This window comes from Harmonia axyridis, chromosome 5, assembly GCF_914767665.1.
Source record: "Harmonia axyridis chromosome 5, icHarAxyr1.1, whole genome shotgun sequence".
In the NCBI taxonomy this organism is placed as follows: Eukaryota; Metazoa; Arthropoda; class Insecta; order Coleoptera; family Coccinellidae; genus Harmonia; species Harmonia axyridis.
In genome coordinates, this window is record NC_059505.1 from 26,464,421 (window position 1) to 26,491,592 (window position 27,172).

The window sequence follows — 27,172 nt, forward strand, 5'->3', positions numbered from 1 at the left end:
AAGTTATAAAGTCAATGTAGACTGTAGAGTTAACTTTCATTAAAATTGAGATTTGCAGAATGTGCGTTAATTTTTTTGGGCAGTGTAGTTTTTCATTGATATGATGAATCATCTACTAACAAAAATTTCATCCAAATATTGCAGTTTCTCCATTATGAACAATAAATTCCATAAATATAGGTGCCATAAATTCAAAGAACCTAATTCTCAAAAATAATTTGAATGATCATTAAAAAAAAATCGACCATTATGAAAGAATTAAAGTATTATTTATATGTTTTCATACATTTCGACTAATTTGATTCAAAAAAATTGAAGCACTAGCCAACTTAATTCGATAATAAAGGTATTTGAATAAGCTCACTTCAATTCCTACAATTGGATCACAAATTATTGAGCTTTGGCATAGTTCTGATGATATGAAGATACTTCATTAGTTAGTTAGCATTCTGTTTTCAGATCACTCTCGACACTCATCTTCACAAAAGTTCCTACAAAATAGTTTCGTTGTAAAATTACACCAATGTCAATGACTGCTCCTACCGAATATTATTGTTTTCTTCTTCAGGTAATTCAAACTTACACTTACCGTAGGAAACTCGACCTAAAAAATAATAATGATAATACATATTGAAATAAATTTTCATGTGAATGACGATTTCTAATTATTTGCTATTCGATAATTTTATTCTAGAGCATATGATGGACATACTTTCAAAAAGACTGTTTTTGGTTGAATCGATCAACTGTAATTCTATTAAATTGGGATAATGAAACACCGGATTTCTTAACTAATATATTGAATTTGACTGTACAAGTTATGTGTTTACAAGGTAACAGCTACGAGCGTACTGAATCTATGGTACCCCAATTTCCTGGGGATGTTAAGCGTCGCTCTGGATTTTGCATACCAAAGCGCAATCCAAGTCCCTGATTGGTCCACGTCTTCATTCCTTGCCCTTAGATGTGACTTCAGGATGACCATATGTAGCGACAATGTGGCGCCAGGGTGTTCCTGTTCTACTTTTAGCCCTCGCTGTACCTGCTGGGGTTGGTTTTTCGACCTAAATGATGCGTCTTTCTGAATATTCAACTGCCCGTAAAGTTTGTGTGAAATTCACTTGACGCAACAAAGACCATAATTATTATTCTAATGTGAAAACAAATTCAGTGAGTTGAATCAGGCGCGGATCCACGGGGGGGGAACTGGGGGAACGTTCCCCCCCCAAATGGCCCGGGCACCTCTTAAATTTTGCCGGCCCTTCTAGAATTTGACATACTAAGGCTCAAATAATTACAAGATCAGCAAAAATTTGGCGCAATTTCTGAAACAAAGATGTTGAAAGTACGGATACGGAATGGAAATGCAATAAGGTTAGAAATAATATGAATATGGAACAATATATAGGTTCAAACGTTCCGCAATAAACATGTTCAAAGATGCCGCAATTGAGTCATAAATATTACTGTCGCGCATCGGCATGTGATTCTCTGCTTACCCCGATTTCCAAGAGTTTTTTTGCACTTCATAAATCTTGTCGGTATCTCTTTGACAAACCATCAATTTTTGTGTGAAGTGTGGCTTCTTTGATGGGTATAGATCTTCAGGCGTTATCTCTGATATTTCAGCAATTGTTTTTAATTTCAATTCACCAATCAGAATTATGAACCCCAAGAAGAGGGAAAGGGAAAAATATATGAATACTAGAGTGTAGACGACCAGAATAAGCAGTTGTTTTCTATTTATTAATTTGTATATTGTGAAATTTTTTTGTGACCCCAAAATATAATTGTTGTATTGTACTAGGACAAATTTAGTCTCAACAAGTCTTTGATGTTCTTATTTTTGTTCACCTGCCCAATATATATAAACCTCTGTTTGTATAATGGTAAAGATCAAAATATTTCATTGGTATTCCACTAATGTTAAATGAATATAATTTGAGTACGCATTCTACCAATGCAACAATTTTTGACATGGTGCTGTAGTAACATCTGGAATCGAACAAATTTTTATTATAAATATACCTCAAACTTTGGCTTTTGCATTTCAAATCACGTTTTCTGAGTATTATCATAGTATATCCTTTTAACATTTTTCTAAACTACCCATTAGTAGTCTTCCAAAAAAAATGAACTATTTTCTTGACAGGGTTGAAGGTCAGGTTGTTGTAACAAAAATCTATAGTTCATCATTAAAAAAGGTCTCAAACCAATAACTCATTCCAAAAAAAATTTCTGGAGGAAAAGAGCGGGCACTGTTCCAGAAAAACTATCACCCTGTAGATTTGTATTCAAAATTAATACTCGATCACATGATGAAAACTTTAAATTAGAATATCTATGCCAAATTCAAGTTAAATATCTTGTAAAGCACAGGTGCTATGAGAAAAAACTTGAAAAAATCAAACTCCAACACCCTGCATCTGGAAAACAAAGAGTGAACCTAGTGTCATTTTGAAGAAAAAAGTGGTCCATTTTGAAGTGAAAGCTTGTATCTTTCTATGATTAAATTTAAATTACATAATCTACTGAACACAAGTGACATAGAAAATGTCAAAAAACTAATACACTTTGTTACTTTATACACTGTGTCTGTAAAGTATGGAACAAATTCATTTTTAGCTAAACAGACCATTTTAAGAAATAATCGTGAAACACATCGATTTTTCATTTTAATTTACCGTATTTTAAAATGATAATCTAATATACAGGGTGAATTACTTTCGAGTAATCACGTCACCGTCATTTATTTTAAATGGAACACCCCCATTTTGTCTCAATTTTCCGATTACTTTATCTGAGCTGATTCCAAAAATGTATCACATGTTGATTCCAATTGGTCCTGTACCAATTGAAATCAATATGTGATACATTTTTGGAATCAGCTCAGCTAGAGTCATCGGAAAATTGAGACAAAATGGGGGTGTTCCATTTGAAAAAAATGACGGTGACGTCATTACTCGAAAGTAATTAACGCTGTATATTAGATTATTATTTTAAAATACAGTAAATTGAAAAAAAAATTGACGTGTTTCACGATTATTTCTTAAAATGTTCTGTTTTTAGCTAAAAATGAATTTGTTCCATACTTTACGGACACAGTGTATAATTTGAAAATATGTACAAGTAAATGTATGGGGACATTTTTTATTCTATTCATTTCATCTTCAATACATTTTTTGAAAACCCATATTTATGAACGGCAAAAAAAATGACGTCCCAAAATGGCGGAAGTATCGAAAAGTTCCCCCCCCAAAAGTGGGTCCTGGATCCGCGCCTGAGTTGAATGAAGCAGAATGTTCAATTGTGGATGTTTAGATTGATAACTAAATACTAGTTTATTTCCAATGCCAAAATCAAGATGAATCGAGTAGTATAGTTGACTATAACATAAAGAATGTAATTGAGAAGTACTTGTGAACTAAAATGATCAATGTTTGTTGCATAGTCTTAATTACAGTACAGAGATTAATTGGATTAATGTCGGATATTAGTTCAGGTTCAGGTGTAAGTACACATGATAGAATAAATTTGACCGCAAGTGGAGTCCAACTCATTATCCGTTGAATACATAGTCATGACTTTCTGTCGATTCAAACAAATATTTTCATTCGGGTGGCTCCAAAAATATTTTCATATGAGATAAATGTTAGAAATGTACTTCATTTTATAAGTGAAATAGCTATATTTTCACCTCATATTGTCTTATTGTTATCATCTCACATACTTTCTGTTCAGCCAACATCAATTTTTACTTTGTTCTAGGTTCAAAAAGGCTTATGTTGGAATTTTACCTAAGAATTCAAGATTCCAATTCCAGATCAACCCTTCGATTTCCTGGATTTCTGCCAGTAATCACAGCAATTACTATTTTATTGTCAAAACTACAATTAAATGTTTCCTTCTTCAATAGTTAATTGATACAAAACGATATATCTGACATGATTCAATTATTAATTTAATATCTGTTCACAAATATCAATTTGTATAATTATGTGGAATAAAAAGTATTTCAAAGTTCGTAGAGTATTTTTATTGAATGCAAGGACTAACAAATTTAAATGCAAAACCTCACTAAATATTGAATGAATTGTAATCAATATTACAGTTTTTTCTCAATTTCCAAAGCAGGTTTTCATTCATATTGAGAAATTGTTCGAATTATGATTTAAAGTGTCATAAGCTCTGAATCAACATCTTCAGTTTCTATCTACTGCCGATGAGGGCGCCATAAACACGATTTTCGACAAACGCGATTTCAACATTTTGTTAATGTTTTATGAATGAGGTTTGAAAGTTTCTGCCTCCAATAAAACAACTTCATGAGAGGAAACCTTCTGATAAGTGAAAAAGTTGCATTGATTGTGATGCTGTGAACATAATTAATGCCAGAAATCAGGAAAATTTAGCAAGGACAATGCACTTAACGCAAATATTATACAAAATGTACTTATCTTGGTTTGGCAGTTAACCGACGATATATTATTTGTATATAATTTATCTATATTGTTTTCAGAAGTCTAATCTATGACACTCTAAAATAAATTTGAAATTTTTTTTTATTTAGTCAAATAGCCTATAATTTTGAGCAAATTTCTCAAATCATCTATTCCAGGTTCTTGTTCAATTGATATACAGTTAAAGTTAGACATCTATATAAACTGACCGTTTATATTCAGCACGTCAGCACAAAAAAGCCAATTCTGTAATTTCATCAGCTTCATTCCTGACGTAAGGAACGAATAACGACATTCTTGATATTGCCAAAAATTCGCCAAAAAGAGCCACGTTCTTTTCAGGGCCGTGTTACATAATCGTCGAATTTGGAAACATTTTGGACGGAAGTTCGAGAATATGTACTTGACTTGACGATAATTTGGCCCATTACAATTCAACACAGATACATAAACGTGACCCCATTCGGTCATACTTTAACATTCGGCTGCTTCAAGTACATAAATTGTCGGAACAGACGAGCGACAGAAAAGAAGGCGCAGGATCGTATTGGAAATATGACTTCATATTTTGCTTACGAATTTTGCTCCTTCTAGGGAAAGCTTTGAGATCATGTTCGGGAAGAAGATGTTTGCTTTTCTTGGACATTTTTGGTCGCAAAATGCATTTCAGATCATCCTGAACAAGTTTGGTTTTGTGTTGTCTGTTTGGTTTTTTTCGAATTTAATAAAATTTGTTATGTATATTTTGATTTCATCAAAAGTGGTTCCATGAAAATTTTCGGCCTTATTCAAGCGCAAACTATGAATTACCTGGAGCTCGATATTTTGCGTTTGACTATCTGATTTTGATAAAATATGTAGATACCTAGCTACTTAGGTTAGTTTGAAGTTTGTTACGAAAATTGTTGTTACACTTTTTTGTTTATACAGTATATATTGTGCGAAATTTTTGTTATGAGTATTTAGTTTCAGACATAAATTATTCCATAGAAATATGAGCCATTTTCTAAATGGAATATTTGAAATTAAAGCAATTGTTTCATATTCCGCCTTCAAGTTTACCTAGAAGACCTCATTTTGAACATTCGAAGAAAAGCCGTGAATCTTCTTGAGTGTATTATTTCGAATCCATTTTTGCCGATATTTTTTTCGTATTCTTACAGAATACCAGGTTACTTCCCTCTTCGAAAAAAAGTTGCAGATCCTTATCTCTTTGACGATAAGATGTAGTATTAGTATCTCGATAAAGCACGTTTTCCTACAACTGCAATGGAAAGTAGTGTATTCTTCATAGCTTACTCAATTTCAAAACGATGCGTATTGCTCACAATGTGAGAAATATTATTCCATACGGCACTTTGCCCACACTTCGCTTGATGGTAGACCAATGAAATTGGACTTTTGAGAAGTCGTTTCTATGAAACTACAAGAAATGAACAGATGCTGCCAACGAAGGCCATTTTGAATTAAATTACTTGAATTATTTAAATTTGTAGACTTGTAGGAGAAGTATAGTGTGCAACATGTAGAGAAAGTCCTTTTCTTACTCGTGTGTTTGCGTGCCGTGTGTTCAGGCTCGTGCCACAAACTTCCACACTCGTGAGAAGAGTTGGACTTTCCCCACTCGTTGCACTATATACTATTTTTTCCTTCTATCTGGATGTATTTCAGCAGACTCCTTTTATAGATTCAGAACTCTTATGAGGTCGTTCAGTTCTTTTTGATTGAAACAGTGTTGAGTTGCTAAAACTGCTTCAAATTAGCTGCCGTCATCAGATTGAATTTTTTGATGTCCATTAGACGATGTTTCTGTAGCATCTTCTGGGAGACCAGTAAGACTAACGAAGGATGGAACGAATATTTCTTCCAGATACAACTCTTCTTGCGGAATCTAAATCAGGGTATGTCCATTTGTGTCTATTGTTTCTATTAATGCCTTCAAATTCTAATCTTCATGATAGATTCGCGGTTATTTCCATAACATTGGTACACTTAACTTAAGGTATTATACTTCCTTTATCCAATTGTCCTGTTTCGTTTCAACACATGTTTTACATACGAAATGTAAAACCCAAGATTTATCCTGATATCCCGAATGAAAAACAAAATAAGCAATGTAAGCTCTTTTCACAAAGTTATAAATAGTTTTGTGTATTCGCCACATATCTACATAACAAATTATATCGAAAAGATTTACACAGCTACGTCTGCTTGTGGATACCATTGTTTGAGTTCAGTGTTTTGATTTTATCCTAAAAACGACCAAAATTCACACAGAGCTTAGATCTCACTAATATTTTAATGATTGATACGTTAATTATCTCTTCCTTCTCATCACCATATAGTCACTATGATACCACAAGCACAACTTTACTTGCAAAATTCAATAATATACTAAATCAGATACAACCATGGAATGATGTTCTTGACTTTAAAATTAGTTGGGATGAAGCTGATATGGAAGGAGAGGGACATGGGAAATTGCAAGAGAAAAATAAGTTATTTAGTGCATGGAATTAAACGGGAGCAATTTACCTAGTATAAGATATAATTCTACTAATTCTAGGTGAATATTTGGCTAAATTTTGGTGGTAAAAGAGGTATTCATTTTTTCATTTTCCACTGGTACCTATCACAACTAACATCATTTATTCTATATCTCGAAAACTCAAGCTGATAGAAAAAATCTAGTGGCGTTTTGGAAATCAGCACATCGAAGACATTTTAAAATCAGGTTGTTCTATTTCTGTCACCATTTTATTTCGATTTTTTTGGTCTGTGAATAAATGTTTGAACAATTGTAATATGTAATTATAATAAATAAAAGACTTTCAATTTTTGAAATAAACATTACCCGATTACCACTGACTTTTTTGAGTTAGTTTATTAATCTAAGAAATTTGTATTTAGAAAAATGGATAAGGGATACTAATTCCTCTTAGTTATATATTAATCCCTAAGGAATATTATGCAGCATAACTTGTGTCGTTTTAATTACTTCATTGACATCCAAAATGAATTCTCGTGATATCTTTAAGGACCAACATTTGAAAAAGTCTATTTCATTAAAAATCAGTTGGGATCAAAAGAGTAAAATTTGCGTTTTATTCGAATGCTAGGCCAACCCTGATCGAACGAAATTAATTCGGTGACCATAACCTGTCCGATCCAATGACCCAATAAAACTGAGCTCGCCTCTAGTGATTTAAAAGGCAATTTTCCCAAACGTAAATAAAACGAAAGCAGTTAATTAGCTCAAAAAATGTCGTTCCAGAAGAGATACAACTCGATTTTATATATAAGGCGGTAGATCTTGATGAAAAACGATGCTGAAAGGTGCAAAATTGATATCGTTGTTTTATTGAGATTGCTTTTCTCGGAATTCATATCTGAAGTTTTGTTGGTTGATAAAAAATTATGATAGAGAAATTAAAATTCGGATCTGAAGATCTGATTTATGCTATCATCATCTCTGGAGGTGACTTCTAAAAATTTATGTATATGATATATTTTATATCCTGATGAGCGATTTTATACTTGAATTTCGACGGATCACAAAGTGTGGGTTTTTATAGTTGAACTTGCGTTTCCAAAAAAGGGTTCTTGCAAAAAATTTGGCTTCAGTTCCACTCTATAATTCCTGGGCCTGATCAGTAAAAACACATATTTCTTCCTTAGAGCTCATTGTTTTGAGTTGTGCAAAAAGCCAGTAATCACTCATGGCCAGATCTGGAGAATAAGCTGGGTGGTCGAGCAGTTGGAAGCCCAATTTGTTCAATTCAACCATGGTTATCATCGATTTGTAACATGAAGCATTATCTTGGTGAAAGAGAATTTGTTTCTTTGGCATTTGAATTTTTGCCTACGTTCAATCGAATAACATCATAAAATATTTATGATGGTTCTATTTTCATCGAAATAGTCAATGAACAATAATACCATGCATGTCCCAAAATACGGCTGACATTAACTTACGCTTTCTTCGACTCAGGAGTGTAATGATGAATCCATCATATTCGCAAAAAAACTGTTTTTTTGCTTCAATGAATCCAAACACCATTCGTAATCGACGATGTTGCTTTTGATCAATTGGGAGCAAGCGCGGCACCTATTTCTAACATCCTATCCTAACGCCTATTAAATGTCAATAAATAACATCCAAGCTCTTCTATAATTCTTCATTTTTCAACTAGTGAAAAGGAATAGCTGAATTCTAACTCTATCGTATAGATCAAACCATTCAAGGGCCCAGCAAAAAAAATACTTTTACATTTATTATTTCCTACTGTCTTAAGGAATATTTGGAATGCAATGAGTTTTTAATGAAAAGAGACTTATACAAGATGTTGATAACACCTGTAAAATTTCTATTTCAATGTCCAATGGAACATTTTTGAGTGCATTTAATAGGTAAAAAATTAAGCTTCAAAAGTGAGATCAGATTGTCTGGCTATACCAAAGAAGTTCACTACTTTTTGTAGCGTGCTACATTTCAAATTTTATATATTCAACTGAGTCAGACAGTTGATGGAAATCTGGGCGTACGCCAATGCGTATCTTCGTGCATATGTACTCGATACTTCGAAATTATGATATCATTTTCTTTTCTAGTTTCTTCGAACGTACATATATCGATAATTATCGCTGCAAAATAGTTATAATTGTTTTTCTCTAGTTCATTCATAAAACCCTGAAAAAAGGGGTAAGTTGTATATTTTTCTTATCGTCATTATTTGATTGTTGTATACGTAATATATATGAAAATTTTTGATATTCAGATTTAATTTGATAAAGGAATGCATCCGCCATTTTAACATTTCATCATTTTACGTGAAATGAAAATTTTTATTCTTTATTTAAATATAATTTATTATAATCAAATATTTTTTAATACCTATTATTGATGTTTAAATGTAACTTCGTTTTAACTATCGTGAATTTTTATCTTAAATGAAGCATAATAAGTTATAACTCAGTTTATGAGTATTTTCACAAAACTTTAATGTAGAGGATGTTTTTCGTATCTATTATTTTTTACATTTTTCGTTTGTTACATTTTTGAAAGAGATCTTTTCTGAAACAATCTACATATGATTGCCTTGAGATCATCCTTTTTAGTTTCTTATCTCATTTGGCAGTCATTTTGTTCAAGCGATAAAATAAGTACATGAGTATTAATATCTTTTATGTAAACTTTGGTTGTTTCAGAAACAGAAAAGCCATCACCTTAATTTGGCTTCTTATTAATTTCTGTTCTCTGATTTTCAGTTTTTTTCTTGGTATATTTTCTTTTGCTGAATTCCTGATTGGTTCTTGATAAACGTTGAAAGTTGGATAATTACATTGAGAGTTCTTCGTCTAAAGACAGCCCATCATTGTCGATTGTCAACTTACAAGTCAAATTATTTACTCTCCTTACAATTGAAGAACTGCCAGACCTAAGTTCTTATCAACTTCGGTGGAGGAAGATTGGCTCAGTATAGAGCTAGGACTTTTACCTCTTCAGGAAAGTAATTTAGGATCTTAGAAAATTTCATTCTTTTTTTATACAATTATAAATTTCGGATTCACTTGTATATATTTTCATTTTATAAATATTGTATGTAAATTTTTCTGGTACCAGATATTTTAAAGATTCGGATTGTGAAATACTTATGTAATTATAAGAGGTGTTTGATCGACCTGGGTTTTTGTCCCTTCCATTTGGTAGATTCAGGGATCTGAACCACGACTCAAACAAACGACTGTTCTCGGGCATTTTGAGTTGTAACGAAGAGGTTACACATAATTTTGGCGCCCAACGAGGTCTCTACCAGACAAATCAACGAGATTGTAGACAAGCGAAGATATCACCCTATTCACAATACAGGGGACAAACCTTAGAGAATTTGAATTGAACTTAGCGCAAATCTCCTTCAAATCTGTTAAACTTTCTTTATTGCCTTCAACATTTTCTTTGAAAGAAAAAGGATCAGACAAGACAGTGAAACCATGATCCGAGGATTCTTGGGAAAGCAAGCCTCTCAAAATTTTACGTTTGTCATCCACTGATGACAGGATCTCAATACCTTTAATCGCAATCTCATAAGCGAGTTCATTCTGTTTTAGATAATTTGGGTTGAGAGACATTTTCCACGATAGAAAATTCAAAGAAATAAGATAAGGTAGAAAGGAGAAATTGAAAACTTAGTAAGAAAAAACAAACAAAAATAAATCCCGACTGAAAAATCAGATATAATTGCCGAGAGATGATCCCAAAAATAATAACCTGAACTATCCGGAACGAGGATAATGATCAACCCCAAATAAACAGTCACCCCCACCAGGCAAACTGAGAGATCTAGTGATCGAATGGCCAAAAAGACCTTAACGGCCCCACGTTGGGCGCCAAAATTATGTGTAACCTCTTCGTTACAACTCAAAATGCCCGAGAACAGTCGTTTGTTTGAGTCGTGGTTCAGATCCCTGAATCTACCAAATGGAAGGGACAAAAACCCAGGTCGATCAAACACCTCTTATAATTACATAAGTATTTCACAATCCGAATCTTTAAAATATCTGGTACCAGAAAAATTTACATACAATATTTATAAAATGAAAATATATACAAGTGAATCCGAAATTTATAATTGTATAAAAAAAGAATGAAATTTTCTAAGATCCTAAATTACTTTCCTGAAGAGGTAAAAGTCCTAGCTCTATACTGAGCCAATCTTCCTCCACCGAAGTTGATAAGAACTTAGGTCTGGCAGTTCTTCAATTGTAAGGAGAGTAAATAATTTGACTTGTAAGTTGACAATCGACAATGATGGGCTGTCTTTAGACGAAGAACTCTCAATGTAATTATCCAACTTTCAACGTTTATCAAGAACCAATCAGGAATTCAGCAAAGAAAATATACCAAGAAAAAAACTGAAAATCAGAGAACAGAAATTAATAAGAAGCCAAATTAAGGTGATGGCTTTTCTGTTTCTGAAACAACCAAAGTTTACATAAAAGATATTAATACTCATGTACTTATTTTATCGCTTGAACAAAATGACTGCCAAATGAGATAAGAAACTAAAAGGATGATCTCAAGGCAATCATATGTAGATTGTTTCAGAAAAGATCTCTTTCAAAAATGTAACAAACGAAAAATGTAAAAAATAATAGATACGAAAAACATCCTCTACATTAAAGTTTTGTGAAAATACTCATAAACTGAGTTATAACTTATTATGCTTCATTTAAGATAAAAATTCACGATAGTTAAAACGAAGTTACATTTAAACATCAATAATAGGTATTAAAAAATATTTGATTATAATAAATTATATTTAAATAAAGAATAAAAATTTTCATTTCACGTAAAATGATGAAATGTTAAAATGGCGGATGCATTCCTTTATCAAATTAAATCTGAATATCAAAAATTTTCATATATATTACGTATACAACAATCAAATAATGACGATAAGAAAAATATACAACTTACCCCTTTTTTCAGGGTTTTATGAATGAACTAGAGAAAAACAATTATAACTATTTTGCAGCGATAATTATCGATATATGTACGTTCGAAGAAACTAGAAAAGAAAATGATATCATAATTTCGAAGTATCGAGTACATATGCACGAAGATACGCATTGGCGTACGCCCAGATTTCCATCAACTGTCTGACTCAGTTGAATATATAAAATTTGAAATGTAGCACGCTACATTTTTTAATTATATAGGGTGTTATATCAGTGGTTGGTCATAGCCTAGTGGTGCATGCAGGTCAACTAGGCTTTTCAGAAAAGTAGCTTGTTGTGTATTCTAAGACTGTAAGCTCCGGGGATACAGGGTGCTTCATGAAATTGGTCCAAAACTTGAGAGTGAGTAGTTGAATTTCATTTAAATTCTGTGAGTTTATTCACTGCATACAACCCTTCAAAATTTTTCATGTAATTTCAATATTTTCAGGACAGTACTCAGATTATTTAGTTTTTCTTTTAGACTTCGGAATCTAAATTTTCTACACGTTTAAGGATAATATTTTTATTTCAATGGAAAAATATATAATTTAGTCGAATGAATTCAATTTTCATTTTGAATTCCACACTTTTCTCAAAAGAGTAGCAAACGAAGGAATTCGTGTTTTATGTGACTTTTTTAAAATCTTTTTTATTTTTCATTTTATTTTTTTTTGTGATAATATTTGATGTTATCAGCCGAAATTTTGTATTTATAGCTTTCTGTTCAACTTTTCTTCATTCTAAGACTCTCAGCACATATTGAGTGTTGTAATACACTGCGTAAAATAATATGCATAATCAAACCATGTGAATTCTTCTGGAAATAGTAATTGAATTTAAAATAAAATGATTTTACCATCCAGGAAAATGTAATTTGTGAGTGAATTTGCCTCATAGCAAAAATAAATATTAACAATTAAATTGTGAGAAAATTTGAACCTATTTATTTCAGGTATCATAATATAATATTGAATAAGGAGTATCAGAAGAATATTATCAATAATCTCGGTACCGCCCTGAAAATTTAAAAAATAATCAAAGGTTTTGAAGCATTGTATGAAGTGAATAAACCTTAGAATATAGATATAAGGAATGGAAAGTAAACATTTATGCTCGATACCGAATACAAGAGAGATGGGAGTTCAATGTCGCCAATCACAATCGAGCTAGCCGAATCCATAGGCGTGCAAAATCCTGATTTAGTTGTTGAATGTTTTATTAATAATTCTTCTTTCATAACTCCATAATAGCTAAATATTTACACTGAGAAACATTGACCTTTTTGAAGCACGAAAGAATTTTCATAAATACAATGTAAATTATTTTTGAGCATCTATTGATAATTTCGAAATAAATCAAATTATGTTACGCTACTGCTATAGTGTCCCGTCAGACAAGAAGTGACGAATTTTGGAATCAAAACAAATGTATCAGTTACAGACGATTTATGTTACTCTTAATAATGTACAACAACCACCAAATTCAAACAAAATCGGATTGCTTATTCCCAAGTTATGGATATCAGAAATTTAGGCTAATTTTCATGAATCACCCTGTATCTCCGAAAGTAACAGTCTTAGGATACACCACAAGCTAGTTTTCTGATCTGCCTGGATGATCTGCATTCACCACCAGTCTATGGCCAACCACTCATGTAACACCCTGTATGATTAAAAAAGTAGTTAACCTCTTTATTAAAGCAAGAATCTTAGATTTTTCACCTATTGAATACACTCAAAAATGTTTCATTGGGCTTCCATGTAATAGAAATTTCACAGGTGTTTTCAGCAGTATAACTAATTTTATATTCAATCTTCTCAAAAGTTTCTCTATGGATGTTTTAACGAGATGAGGTCGAAAACACAGCAAAATGTCTAGAAAAAAAAATCAAGTACAGATTTTTAGATTTGATCGGAGAAAAAAAAATTTTGCTGGAAATTTTTAGTTCTAGAATTACATCCTGATCGGCCATAGAGTAAAGTAGGTAGTTTAATTGTATCTGCGTTTTCTGCATAAAAAGATCCAATCAATTAAACAACTCATCCATTTCCTCATCTCATTAAGATCACTAAAATTTTCAATCACACTCATGAAATTGTATTCTTCTAATCCAATCTTCAAGCATTCTACCAACTCCAAAGAAACACTATCATCTTTACTACCAGCATAACCAATCAATTACTTCGCCGTAGCGTACCAACTGCAAGCAATTAGCAATTGCTTCTCGTTCTCGTCCCACAGAATCTTGAAGCCAATATTTTGCCGCCATTCAGGAATCTCAGTAGCAACGGAATGGAGAACGCTCTTCATAATTCTACCCAGAATCACGATAATGGGTGGCTTCATTGGGGCCCATGAGAATGACGTCACATTTTTTAATGCAGTCACGATTGATGCAAGGACCCGAGAAGAATGCTGGGAAACTGTACAGGGAGTGATTTCTGAAGGAGTTGTTTACGTCTTGATTTGAGTATAATTATTCTGACTAGAACAATGTTATAGCATTATTTTAGTGGATTAAACAGATATCTACCTGACATTTTTGGCTAAGACTGCAATAAGATATAGCCTTATTATCATCATTGATTAAGATTGAGAAATTCTGCATATTATGTGCCAAAAATATGTTATTTTTGCTGAATGTTAAAAATCCGTGCAGAATAAATTTTTCACACAGAGTGTGCACAAAATATCTGCACAGTAATAGATCGTAATCTCGGGCCTTCAAAAAGTCGTTGCTAGGAAAACTCAATAACTACATACTGTCAACGAAGCTCTTTTCGAAATAAATCTATTCGACTCTTTAATTTCTTTCTTATGAAAGTTCACTAATGGCTACTCACAATCATAGAAGGGTAAACATGTAGAATAGGTATGAGACCCTCGAAAGACGTCCAATTTTCTACGTCAAATTGGCAGCTACATTGCCAGATTGAAAATAGCATTTATTTATTTCACATTATCAGGGTAGGTTTATGTCAAGCAGAGGGCTGTTTGATGATGATAAATTACTCTTTACACTATTTTCAATAAACTTCTTGAAAATAAACATTTATTTCAGAAAATTTATTTGAATATTTTAATCACTTTGTTCGTAGAGCTTAAGAAGTGAAGAACTAAGCAAAGAAAATCTTCACCTCTGTTAACAAGTGCATCGTCTATCACAAAAAATAACCACAACTACATTTTGCTTGGGAAATTATATACGTGAATCAATTATTATGTTGATATAACAATGTATTTTTTTAAACCACTCCATTTTCAGTTCTGTCAGTGGCTAATGCCTTTCCATAAATATCTTGGCTGCAGGGTGAATTTTTTGTAGCATTAATAGGTACTCGTTTTCAGAATCAGATCATCAGAAATATTTAGAGATAAAGACATTATTATATCCGTCTTGGCCGGTGGCGAAGTGAAATACTTCATACTTTACTTTAATTACCTGATTAATTTTTCGATCTGGCAACGAAGAGGACATTTTGACATAGCGGATTCGAGGGTATCAAGGTCATATACCTATTCTACATGTTTACCCGTAGAAAAAATATAAGTGAGCCATTCGTGCGAAAACAATATTTTTCTGCGATTGCTATGGAATTTCATTTTTATATTATAACTACTTTACAAAACAACCGAGTTTCTAGATGATCAAGATATCCAAACTTTGTTATTGCCATCTCATTCGCCCGATTGAACATATATGGGATATGCTTCTTATGGTAAAAATCAATTCCATATTAGAGATGAACACAGAACACAGCAACAAGTCCAAAACTTCATTTCAAATACCTATGCCCATGTTGTGAAGGATTGTGATATATTGTAATAGAGAGGGAAAAACTCTCTATATTAACCTACTGAAACTTTTTGTCTACTATTCGGAGTTTTCCTTCACTTTTCTTAATTTTGAGATTTATGGTTTTAAATTTTAGTTTTGAAATTTTCCTAGATGTACTTCATTTAAAATTCACACAATAATGTAAAAAATGAATTTTATTTTGATACAAATCATAAAACGAGATTTCAAGTGGAATAAAGGAAATCAAGATTACCGAAAGACAAAAATCAAAACCTAGATAAAGGAAGAGGGAAGACGATATGTCAATTAGTAATGATTAAGAGAGAATACCACCACGTGACTGCTTATTTCAAAATGAAATCATAGATTTTTTCTCTTATAACCACCGATTTTTTTTCACATAATTTTTTTGAACAATAATTCACAAGTCAATATTTTCAATATGTGAAGGAGAAAATAATTTTGGGTAACTTTTCGTTTTTCGCAAAAGAAATGATGAGGACTGATATATTTTCAAAATATTCGTGAAAAAAAATACTACCAAAAATCATTACAAAAGACGTAAAACTATAATTTTGTGAAGAAACAATCGACCATCGTACAATGCGTAACAAAGTTTGACTGATAAGCGGGAAGCCATGTGGTGATAATCCCTCTTAAGTTGGATCCATCTATCCCTAGGCGACAATAAACTAGTGCCCATCAATTTATTGAAGACATTAATCTTCTTCTTGTGTGTAAGATAAACAAAAATGAGTTGTCTCTTATAAATTCATTTAAATTCGTTGCACCTATTGGCTCTGGTAAAAGGTTATTCGTAAATTATAGACACAAGCCTCTGCGATTAATATTTATATTTTGTTATGTATAAACAAAATGTACAACACAAATATTTTGATATTTTGACATCGTAGTATCCCATCAGAATAAAGAAATAGAGATTTTAAAATGGATGTATTTGAACATCGTTCAAGATCCGGCTCTGTTCGGTATTTACAATCAAGAAGCATACCCATTCAGGCATGGATCACGACAACAGTATGCCCAGCCTTTGCTGCGTCCATGGTTTACGAAGACTGCAAGCTGCAATTTATTTGCACGTTCGAGCGTTCACAGAAACAATAACCAGCATTCCTCTATGTGCCCTTTATTAATTGAAGGTTGTCGGAATTTACTACGCCACTGGGGAGATGATTTTTTTTTCAGTAATGTTCGTGACAACTCATTACACTAATGGTTCATAATTTTAATTTGATTTACGGGGGAATCGAATATTTTTATTTCCTCTGGGATATAATTTCCTATAATAAACCTTTGGAGACGTCGGTCGTTCAAGTAAATAAAGATCCGACCGCACCTGGAGAAATATTCGCAAATAACGTTTGTGAGAACTATAGGATGCATTAGTTGTTCATCCAGCCTCTGAAACATTTCTCATGAGCTACAAGAGCGGTTTTCTAGAATAAAAATAGATAGATCAAAATAAAGATTATTGATCAATATATGCATGATTTTGAGTTAAATTGATGAGGTAATTACCCTTAGTACCCCGCCCTTGATGCGCTCTTGAGTTCTATGAAATTGCAGTAAAAGTTTTGTAAAAATTCTCTTCCAAAATGTTGGAGAAAATAATTTCCTCTTCGCTAATAATTCTAAAGGAATTAAAAGCAGTTCAATGAACCAAAACATTCTTATGAATATCTTCATATAAATGAAAGAACGCCAAATTTCAATATGTACAAACTGAATTCTTTACATATCTAGAGAAACCCCTTTTAACATTCTATAACCCTTTGAACTCCACTAATGCAACATTTTCTGTAACAATTTAAAGTTTTACAGATCCTGAAACTTCTCTTCAGTTCTCCCAACGAGATAATGTGATATAACCGGTAACTTCCAACACTATTTCTTATTGTTCCTAAGGAAAGAATAAATTTAAACTCAGATAATTCAATTTATGTGTAGAACACCGGATAATGATGTTTGAATGGAACAAAAAAAAATTCGCTGTCAGAAGTGGGATTCGAACCCACGCCCACAGAAGTGGACTGCGACCTGAACGCAGCGCCTTAGACCGCTCGGCCATCCTGACTCGATGTTGAAACTTGGTTTTTGGTATTTCTAGAAGTCATTACTATATTAAAAATTCCAAATCAAAATTTGAATCTTAGAATTATTTGACATTCGAAATAAATAATATGATGAAAATAATAATAGACATTTCTCGAATATTTTTGGTTACAATAGTTACATTCGCTTCTATAATATACACTTTTGATTTCGATGATATTCAAAACATAATACGAACAATTTAAAAGGATAGGATAGGAAATATTAGGACGAAAGTACCAAATATTATTGTATTCGATAAAATCTTAATGGCAAACAGTTTTTGCTGAAAAGCTTTTCAAAACACACCCTAATTCGCTGGTGTATAAGGATCCATTTCGTCGCCACTTGTCCTTTATGCATCGCAGGAGAATATTCGGCAATGGTCCTGGCTAGACGTCGGTAATGACATTGACCTGGGTGCCGACGCCCCCATTCGACGGAGACGACGACGCTCTGCAGCATTGATTGCACAAGATACAACAGGCTCGGTTCTACAAGATAAAATATGATGCCATGTTATCACTTTTCCTGAAAAATTCTCAACGGAATTTCTGTGGAAATGGTGTATGCGCTGAAGATATTATATTTATGGTGGATGCGAAAGCACATAACATCAAATGGGAATGTTTCTTCAAATATAATCAAATTAGTATAAGTTCTAAAATTTCTTATAAAATCTTTCAAGTAGTTCTAGATGTGACTGAGACTAATGAACAGGGAGTCTACTCGAGAGAATTTGTCAGAAAATAAATTTTTGTTTTTTTTTTTGCTATTGTGTCTACGAAGGTAGACAAACTTTGTGACCACATGAAAAAAATATTTTGGTCATCGACTCATGATTTTCTTACTATTCTAATCAACTTTGGTATCGTGTCTGCCTATCGGCCTGTTTGTCCACTAATGAGTTTTTCAATCGTCACATTGATTACTATATTAGGTATTTATTTCTAATCTTCAAAAATTTTTTTTACTGATCTGTTTGATTTTTTTGAAAAACCATTTTTATTTCGTTTCCAGGTTTGAGGCTTATTACTAAGCAACATTTTGAAATCGTTGTTCCCTCGCAAAAAAAATAGAAAACATACATTCTCTTTTCCTACAAAATACTGACTCAGAATTCAGATTCAGATAATCTAGACCAGTGATTCCCAAAGTGGTCTAGGTGGACTCCCGGGGGTTCACGGTGTCGTGAAGAACAAATAGGGGTCCACAAGTTGTCCACGAGAATTTTTGCGGTTTCGATTATAAATAACGACTATAAATAACAAAAATATCAGTTTGGCTTCTCTCACCAGGCTGCGCGAAACTGCCTAGTGCCGCAATTTAATCCTCAAATTATTATGATAATATCCAATATTATTGCGTTATTCGGAAATATTCAACGTTTTCAAATAAAAGGTACCTGGAATTTGCCTAATGGACAAAAATGTTCCGTATTTACCGAATTTAATGTTATAGATCTTTATTGGTTTTCCCAAACAATTCTTGAACTTAAAAAAAAAGGTTGAAGATACCTATAATATGGGTATCTACAACCTTTTTTTTAGACCCCAGCAATAGGTATATATTTATTATATATTGCGAGGTTCACCGAAACCAGCAAAGCTTTGAAAGGGGTCCACGAAAAAAAAAAGTTTTCACATAAAATTTTACACGTAAAATGCCTAACTATTCGTTGGAACAATGAGAAACATTCTACTCGTAACGATAGACGGCTTAAAGGAGATTTCAGCTAGATTCCAAGTAATCTATTTTGAATTGATACATCCTTATTAATTGATGAGAATTATTCCTAACCAAAAACAAATTTTCTCATTTTCAAATAATAAATACAGTGGCGACGCTAGGGAGGGGCCAGGGGGGCCCGTGCACCCCTTAAAATTTTGCTGGCCCCCCCTTAAAGGCTAAATGATTAGCAGAACTCTAATTTTGCTTTACTTTGCGTAACTGCTTAGTTCAAAACGAAATCAGGGATATTGCTTCTTACAACACCGTTTTTTATGGGTTTTCACATAATTTCTAACAATATTCTACATTGTAGTATTTCAATGGTTTGCTGATGATCATAATTTAGTTTTTTTTTTTTATTTTTAGTTAAGAATTGTTTATATGGCATTCCTACAAAGCACTGATGCATTTCAAAATATTCCTAACAGAAATGCTACAAAAAAATCCAAACAAAAGAGGCATAACTCTAATTCAATGAAAATTTATAATTATTAACTATTATTACGAATATAATTATAAATTATAATTATATTAGTTCTACCTTTCGACGAAAATTGGAATTAATGTACCTAATAGATATCATAAATTTTACTGATCATTCAAACGTTCCCATAACACTGCACATTATTTTAGTCTGTATTTTCTCTGGGAAAATATTGACAGATCACGAGAATGTCACGTGGTGATGTTCCCTCTAAATGATTCCAGAAACATTCCTCGTTCCAAAGAAGTAGGAAGAGGAAAAAATCGCGACTTGTGTGCCATCTCGTGTCACTTCTCAGTTCTCAACCAACCAGGCAAATATTATGAAACTCGGATGGTACAGCAAAAAAACGGGGTCAGACTGAGGAAAACAAAAGTAAAACTTGAATAGAAGCGACGGGATGCAACCGCTATAAAGAGACGACGACGCTATGACGCCATTCTTGGCCTACTTAGATCGGGTGGAGTGCCATCGATATAAATCAACCGACAAAGGGGAAGTTTTCGCTGCGAGGAAGATTGCAAATTTTATAACGAAAATAAATGGAATCGGGAAAAGAAATTTGGATTTATTGGGCGATCCCGCCGATGTGGGAAATTCGTTGGGGTTTCCAAAACAGCGTATAAGTCAACAGTCAGCAATTTTTCTACCTATGTAGCACTCGTAAAAATTCGAGAGAGGAAGAGCGGAGGGAGAAAATTTAGGAATTGCAGATAAAGAAGATAAAGTGCTGATTGTTAAATAATGATTGCAACAAGATTTATGTCCGAACGGATTTCGAAATGATTAAAATCTCTTGTCACCTTTTAAAAAGCTTAAAAAGAAGTTAGATTCATGTGATGGCTACATGTAGAAATTTATCTGTTACCGCTTTCATTCACGACATAGGGTAGTATTTTAGATTAAATGATAACCGAATTGGATGAAAATAGTATAAAAATACTCGTAATTACAACAGAAGCCAATTTGAAAACATGGAAAATGCTTTTTTATTACATTTAATTGTCAAATTGGGCTATTTTTGAACATATTAAGAAAAAATTGTGGGAAGCAAAAAACAGAGCTACGTTGTTTATACAGGTTGATTCATTAAAAATGTCGAATGAATATGAATGCCAGTTATAGTGATACCGAGTATTCAAAAATTCTACAATTTCTGTATTGAAAATTGGCAATTTTCCATTTATGGACATGAGAATTGTCAATTTGGTCAGTTCACCAGCACATTATTCTCTACAAGTTCGTCAACTGGATATTAATAAATTTTTGCGAAAGCGTATCATAAAGTGTTTGTAATTATTTGTGTAGAGTGGGTATTTCGAACATTTACTCAACTTTTTTTTATTAGTTATTGTTATATTAATCACTTTCTCATGTCTCTCGCTGTATTGCGGCTGTTTGTCTTTCAATGCTCGACTGAAAAGCTTCAGTTACATTCGATAACGATTGCCTGTGATTGTTTCAGTTGGTTTTAACAACTCATAATACACTACGTCGAGCTGGTCAAACCCAATACTGAGCATGACCTTGGAACCGTCAATATTCATAATTGGCCGTCGACGTGAAAGCATGGCCGGGATATCCTCATGATTTTCTACACTTGGTATTATCGATATGAATCCATTTTTCATCTCCAGTCACAATGCGATGCAGAAATCCCTTCTATCTTTACCTTTCAAGCAGCTGTTCACAAGCAACTTCTCTCGGCTTCAACTCGTACGGCACCAATTTCCTTGTTTCTGAATCATAACCATGACTTTCAAGCGTTCTGAAATGGCTTGTTGCGTCCCTTCCAATGATCCTGCCAATTCATGTTCGTTTGACACGAGTTTTGATCAAGAAATGCCTTCAATTCTGCATCTTCGAAAACCTTCTAGATGTTTCTTTCATCGACAAAAGGAAGGAAGGTACCATCAGTTGAAAAATAAGTGCGTCTTATTTTACGCTAGAGACCATCGATTTATGAGTTTGCACTGTTATTCATTTCAACGAATTCTTCATTGCAGAGAGTCCTTACTTATTAAATTTTTTGGAAATGAAAAAAATTGGAGAAAAATTTATGCTTGTTATAATTTTCCGAACAAACATTTATTTTTTTATGAATTTTCACCTGAAAATTTTATACAAAAAGTTTTGTCAAAGGCTGAAATTGCGATTCTTCTAAAATTGAAACTAACAACGTAAAAACGTTTTTTGATTTATTGCATGTGGTAGAAAAGGACTGTAAATCAGAGGAACGTTTGAGATTGCTTCACTCATCCTGAAAATTGGAGAGATCTCAAAAACGCTGAGGAGTAGTTGAACTTTGGCAGATCACGAGATTGTCACTTGGTATAAACCCTTAACGATGGAAATTAGTATCAGCCAAATGACCGCCACGACTACAGTTGCAGCACCATATCATTTTCAAGTAATTTTCCATGAGAAATTTGCCATTTGCGATAACTTCACGAATTCCATTTCCAATATTCATAAATGGGCATTATCTTTCACATGGCCCCAAAGAAAAAAGTCTGAAGGTGATAATTCATAAATCTCGGTGGCCAATTGTGAAAAATAACATGACCGGGAAACTTTCCTTGCGTAATTGCGATTGTTTCGTTGCTTGTGTGGCACTTAGAACAGTCTCATTGGAAATAAACTTCGCCCACATCAATATCTTCCACTACCGGCCATGAAAAATCATTAATCGAAGCCTAAGTCTCAAGATCGACAAGGAATCGACAAACACTACGAGCTACAGAAGCAATATCTCAGTTCTTGAGTGACGCGCATGGTTTCAATTTGTCACATCACTAAATTGTCCCAACGGCACGAATTTTCCCACCAGTTGCACTATTGCTGGCCATGAAGGTACTTCACAATGACCCAAAATTGCTTTAGTTTTGCTAAGTGCAAAAATGTCATATTGCTTATATAGAATTTCAACAATTTCAATGCATTGTTGAAATGTATATCGTTCCACTTTTTGTATTGGAGTAGTTTTTACTTGTCAATGCTTCAAAAGTGATAGCTGCCCAGATATTCAGAGATATCCAGAGTTACGAGGGTTTGCAGGAAGACATCGCTTCGTGATATGTCCATCCATTACACATTCTATACACACTTCTGTTGATATGAATTTGGCAATGAAGAGTTCTAATAATGATAATAATAATATGCAATATTCAAATTCAATCTTTCATTAGAAAACCCTGTACAAACACACTCTTGTCCACATAATCTTTATTTATGTCACCGTTTAGAAACTGCGAGCTTTTCATCCTTCCAGAAAATTTTATAATCATTCATTTAATGTTTCTTTGCGAAAAATTGTCAAAACCGCAATTTTACCTTAAATTGAAGTTGGCGAATATTTCCATCAATTCACTTATTACGTTCGTGCTGAAAGTTTAGTTCAACTTTCAACAACAACTAGGATGATGTTTCATCCTAATTTATCGCCAATCAATTATTAACCAATGAATAATATTGAAATTCACACATGCAAACTTTCAGCATATCATATTTCTGAAGTATGAATTTCAACGGAAGAAGTTAAACTTGCCCAAGCGATTTTCATAGCGGTGCGAATGATGGAACAGGTTCAAAGGTTCAGCAATGACGTCATACGGCTAGACGCCTCGGACGCCCTTGGAATAGGACGTCAAGGTCGTTGGCTTCGATCCGAAGGGCTCCTGTGTATTGCTGCGCCTGAAAAAAATCATTTTTGCAGCTTCAACGAGGTTATTGAGTTGAGTCCTCGCTTCACGATTCAAAAATCCTTCAGTTGAACCTTGAGAATATCATCAAGAAAGAATTTCGAGGCATCAGAATTTATTTTGGCATTCTATTGAGGCTGCATTACCTGTTCATTATTGGTCAGGAGGAATTAAAATAGGAATTTTTGGCTCATGTATCATTCCATGAAGGGTAAAGGATGTTATGAATATTACATGTCAAGAAGTTGTCATATTTTCTTGGTATTTTGTAACGTTTTTTAATGGAATACAATTAGTATAAATCTATTGGAGATAATTTCCCCAATATAAGGGGCCTGTAGCGATCCTGGTACACCTGAGGATTCGAAAAATCATCACTTGGAGAATCGGTCCTAGTTGAAGAAACCCCCCGATTTTGGAGCAGATTTGGTACAATATACTTGAATATTGAAGGTATTTCTAAGGACAGAAGTGATTTATTTGGTCGACATTGGCCATAGACAATGTCGTGGTGGTCATTCTACCTCAAGAAACCCGCGAAGCAACTGAACAACAACTGCGTGAAAGAGGATTTTTAGCAGTTATGTATTGATATATTACCTATTGAATTCTGTTTGTGCTCTGGCTTACTATGTTGGCAAATCATTAGTTAGTTTTCGGCCTATGAATTTCGATATGATTCTTTCTTATCCTTCAATTTATTGTGGTGGTTTCAATTGTCATCATTCAATGTGGTATATGATGGAAACTATAACAATCATTACTCCTTTCTGGTTCTTTTCTTTTTTGTTTTCAAATATGTATAATTATAATATATGCGATGTCAACTTCTGGTAAAGACGAAGGTTGAAATGATTTTATTTGGATGAAGAAGAAGCCCTTCAATATAAATATGTCAGCTTATTTTGTAAAAATCAGATACATAAACCAATCACTACACCTATACGGGGAGACAGAGTTTTTGCTGAGGTTTTTATGTATGTATGTATGTATGTATATTGTCTTTATTTCCAACTAAACTTACATCAATTAGAGAAAAACAAACAAAAATACAATTGATATACGTGTTGAGCAAGAAATATGGCGAAGTCCAGATGAGTCCCCTAGGAGACTCCCTGATCCACTCAACCATTGAATCGACAGTGCTTCATTCCGAATAATAGGAAAAAATTAACAAAAAGAGAAGGATAAAGAGAAAAAAAAAAAAAAAAAAAAATTAATAACACATTCTTATCCATGTACAACCAAAACATTCCTTCTGTATCCGGGATAGAGAGGCATTCATCGCAATTAAGTTATGTTTGCATTGACAATAATTTCCTTATAACATTTCCTGAAAGCTGCTCTAGATAGTTTCATCAAAGATTCAGGGTGACTATTGAAGAATCTTGCAATATTGAAAGAGAAACCTCTTTCAAAGATCGAGGTTTTATGATATGGTGGAGTGATTTTTCCCCTGAACCTAATATTAAGATTATGCACGTGCGTTCGGAAGATGATTTTCTTATAAAGGTAAGGTGGGCGTTGGAAAAAAACAATGTCTCTATAAAAACATGCACAATGCAGTTTTCTCCTTTCTTCCATACTCAACCATCCTGCCTCCCTGAGTCGTGGAGAAACTGATTCGAACTTCCTCACACCATAAATCAGTCTCAGACATGCATTTTGAATCATTTGAATTCTTTTCTTATCATAGTAAGAGAGGCAGTTCCCATAAACAACATCGCAGTGATTGAACATAGACAAAACCAATGAATCGCAGAGTAAAATTTTAAGTTTACGTGAAATGAATTTTCGGATCTTATAAATGTATTTTATTTTAATATATGCTCTCTTTATGCACTCTGTGACATGAGAACCAAATCTGAGGAAGCTATCAAACGTCACACCCAGATTCCGAGCTGTTTCCTTTACTGGCAGTTTGACACCATCTACTTCAACACTCACCAAGTTTTTCACCCTTACAACCTGTGACTTAGGTCCCAAAACCAAAAGAGAAGACTTATTCGCGTTCAGCAAGAGAGAGTGCTCAAGAGCCATTATTCTCAGTGACTCTATTTCTTCACTCAATACCTTGGAGCTTTCGACAGCATCACCACTAACAAATGATAGGTATACCTGTGTATCATCAGCGTAATATTGAGCTGAACATTTATTTAATGCCCTTGGCAGCCGAGACGTATAGATCGCATAAAGAAGCGCCGATGGAACAGAACCCTGAGGCACCCCACGGATTAGTTCAACAGCGGCAGATATTTGTGAGCCAATTTTCACACACTGGGTTCGTTGTGATAAAAAATTTTCGAAAAATCGCACCGCTCCATCACCAAGCCCGACAAAGTGCAAAATTGCTAGAAGTAGTTCGTGGTCGATCGTATCGAATGCCTTAGTGAAGTCCAGTAACGCCAAAGCCGTAACCTTGCCGTCATCCGCCGCCCGCAAAATATCATCAGTAACATTAGTTAGTGCCGCCGAACATCCGTGACCCCTTCTAAATCCCGACTGACACTCAGGAAGAATGTCATTGTTCTCAACAAAATCCGATAGCTGCTGGTTTATTATTTTCTCCAACACCTTCGATACGCTAGATAATATACTGATGGGACGTAAATCCCTGTACTCTCTCGGGGTTGGGACTTTCGGTAATGGTACAATTAGTGCTTCTTTCCAGCATTTCGGAAAAACAGAATGGAGTATACAATAATTTATTATATGTGTAATAAAAGGTAGTATGAACGGACAACAAAGTTTCAAAATATAAATGCTAATACCATCCACCCCCTCTGATCCCGATTTTATCCCTGTAATCGCCTTCAGCACCGTAATCTCATCTACCTCCGCGAAACAAAATGGAGCGATTGTACAATCTGAAACGTTGCTTTTATATAGGTTCAAGGTTGATGAGTCAACCGACAACGGGACATTAACGGCTTCAGTAAAAAATTTAATAAGTTCGTCTGGTTTTTTGAGATCCTCAGGTATTTCAGAACTTTGCTTAGAGTTGATGACTCCGAATCTTTTTAACTTTTTCCATGAATCGATGCCATTCTGGAATTGACGTTCGAAGAACACTTTCTTCTCCCGTCGTATCATTAAAGTTGTTTGATTTCTCAAGCTCTTATAATACTCCCAATGCTGGACCTTTCTACTACGTTTGTAACGCAAAAGTGCCTTATCCCTCATGTGAATGGCAGCACGAATGCTGTCAGTCAACCATGGTTCGTTACTTCGAGAAAACCTAGCTAATCGTCTTGGTGCATGTATATCCAACAAGGAACCAATACAAGAATTAAAAAATTCAACCTTTTCATCAATATCCCCCAATTCATATACGCCACGCCAGGGAATAGCCTGCAAATCAGCATAAAATTGCTGACCATTCATA

General features: G+C 33.6%; 1 non-coding gene across 1 annotated transcript; it reads right to left on the reverse strand.

The window, feature by feature from the left end:
* Nucleotides 1-17,770: 17,770 nt before the first annotated feature.
* On the reverse strand, nucleotides 17,771-17,854 carry Trnal-cag. The gene has a single exon. It is a non-coding gene; the product is annotated as a tRNA-Leu (tRNA).
* Between the last annotated feature and the right edge of the window lie 9,318 nt (nucleotides 17,855-27,172).